The sequence below is a fragment of the Ornithodoros turicata genome, chromosome 9, assembly GCF_037126465.1.
Source record: "Ornithodoros turicata isolate Travis chromosome 9, ASM3712646v1, whole genome shotgun sequence".
Taxonomy (NCBI): Eukaryota; Metazoa; Arthropoda; class Arachnida; order Ixodida; family Argasidae; genus Ornithodoros; species Ornithodoros turicata.
The window spans coordinates 3,927,335-3,929,998 of NC_088209.1; the positions used below are offsets into that span (position 1 = coordinate 3,927,335).

General features: G+C 44.6%; 1 pseudogene; it reads left to right on the forward strand.

Moving 5' to 3' along the window:
* Positions 1-890: 890 nt before the first annotated feature.
* On the forward strand, positions 891-2,000 carry LOC135369150 (uncharacterized; annotated as a pseudogene).
* Positions 2,001-2,664: the final 664 nt, after the last annotated feature.

Sequence of the window (2,664 nt, forward strand, 5' to 3'; positions counted from 1 at the left end):
GTCTCGCACAAACTGTTGCATCGTAAATTGTAGCAACACACACAAGAAGTGCCCGCCAGGAACCAAGTTTTTTCGGTTTTCGACGCGGCCGTGCTTCCAAGATCAAAGAGAGCGGTGGATTCGCAGCGTACATCGTGTCAAGTGAGTGTCAAGATGTCGTCTACAGCTCTGTAAAAGGCTATGAGCTTAAATTGCAGAACTTCTTTGTAGTGGCAATGGAACTGAGTGGCAACCATCCATGTGGTCAAAGATATGCAGCACTCACTTTGTGGGCGGTAAACCGTCGACAGACCCTTCTTCTCCGTCCTACGCCCCAACCATCTTTCCGTCGTCGTACCGCAACGTGAGCACGATTGTCCAGGACAAAAGCAACCGCTACAATCGGTGAGCCACATTTGTGATTTCACAACTTTTTGTTCGTTTCCTTCCACAAACATTTGGATATTTAATTTCGGTGAAGGCGGCTACATGAATTCAGAACTAAACCAATTTGACAAAAATTTGATTCCTTTACAAAGCTGGAGAAAGCGGGCATACACTGCTGTACGTTCGACGAATACAGATGAAGCAGATGGAGCTGATGATGCCATTTTGACAAATGCAGATGGAACTGATGACGCCATGTGCTACAGTGACACACCAGATGAGGCTCCATGCAATGAAACGTTTGTGTCATCTTTTCTGAGTGAAGCAGATGCTGGCCAGATGCATGAGGTATGTACAAAAGGAAATACTTGAAGGCATGCGTGAAATGTACGCACCTATCAACCTGTCTCTTTTAGGTTGCTACACAAACAGACGAAAGTTGTGGCAACACAACTGGTATTTTCCTCAGTTGTGTACTTATCGCGACTGTTTCTGAGGCATCTGTACAATGCAGCTCGTTCCTGATGTCCCCAAAAGAGACACGTGAAAAAGGCATTGGAACCGTAAATGCAGATCAGTTTCAGCCCAGAGGCTTCCGTGGCTACGACTCTGTGACATCTGAAGGCGACCATGCTGAAGTCCTAAAAGACCTGACAGGAGCGTCTCCTACCTGCTTCGCAGTTCTGCTGGGGCTGTTGACACAGGTGCGAGGGTTATGTAATACCAGCAAAAGCTAAATTTATATTGAACCCAATATACGAGCCCAAAGAAGTTAGGATACTTCTCCAGTTATGCAAAGAGAAATAATTACACTCTTCTAACTGGTATTCCTTTTTTCTTTCCCTTTTTTTTTGTGTGTGTAGGTGAAGACTCCACATGCAATGGACATCAGCCGTGAGAGTCGCCTTCTGCTTTTCTTAATGAAGATGAAGTATGCCTTGACATTTGCTGCGCTGGGTGCCCTCTTCAGTGTGCACCGCACGACAGCTTCCCGCACATTCTATGCCACTCTGGACACGTTGTATTCGAAGAGGCAAGGGTGGTTAATATGATTTCCACGAGAGGTAGTGCAAGAGACGATGCCTCATTCTTTTCGGGAAAAGTACCCAACATGCAGGGTAATCATAGATTGTACACAAGTGCCAATTGAAAAGCCCCCTGAAGTCAGTGAACAAGTTAATTGCTGGAGCAGCTACAAGAGCAACTTCACATTGAAATTCCTAGTTGGTGTGACCCCTTGCGGCTTCATATCATTTGTTTCCCGTGTCTTTGGAGGGCGCTCAAGTGACACTTCCATTACAGCAAACTCTGGATTGCTAGACTTGCTCGAACCCAATGATCTTGTGATGGCTGACAAAAGATTTCCCTATATCCGGTGTGACCTAGATGCATGCCAGGTTACGCTGGAGATCCCACCTTTTGCTCGAATGAATGAGCAATTCGCAGCTTTAGAAGTGGAACGTACCTACAAGATAGCTTCCCATCGCGTTCACGTAGAACGCTGCATTCAAAGAATCAAAATATTTAACATCTTGAATGCAAAGTTGCCCCAAGAGCTCAGAAATCATGTGGACAAAATAGTAACTCTATGCTGCGTTCTTGCAAACATGCAACTTTCCTCCCAGTGTACTTAACTGAATGAACACGACCCCCAACAGCAAGATAACTATGGTTTTGAAACACAGCTGTACAACACCCTCTTTTATGATCACCTGCACCTACTGTATTGAAACATGCCATCTAAAACATGGTTACATCAATTTTAAGAAGTTGCTTTCATTACGCGATGTTGTGAATACCTGAAGCCCTTATGTCTTCAATTTAATGCATGTTCCTTTGCCTTTAGCAGTGTCAAACTCGCCATCCGCAGCCAGTGAAGCTGTTCCGGTGTACGTGGGACTACATCAAGGTTGCTGTTAGATTTTTTTCCTTTTAATCAAGGTATGCTTTTATAGCAGGAAGGTATTTCCATAACTGTCAAATAACAAAGATAACAAAATAAAATTTGTAATTAATTCCATTCAGTAGTCATAAGTCTTCTTTGCAACAGAACACACAAATATATGAGCATATAGAGACTTCAAGGCATACATAAAATGGGAAGTATGAGAGAGAGGGGGGCAAGTGTCCAGCTAGTGACTAGACCTGGAGAGTGTGGTTCAGCTTCAAGCTTGGTTGTGTGGGCAATGGAGAAGAATGTGCTCGAGATCTTCAACAGCACCGCAGTGACAGCACTGGGGAGAGTCAATTTGTCTCAGGCGGTAACACCACTGCGCTGTAAAAGCAACATCGAGGCAC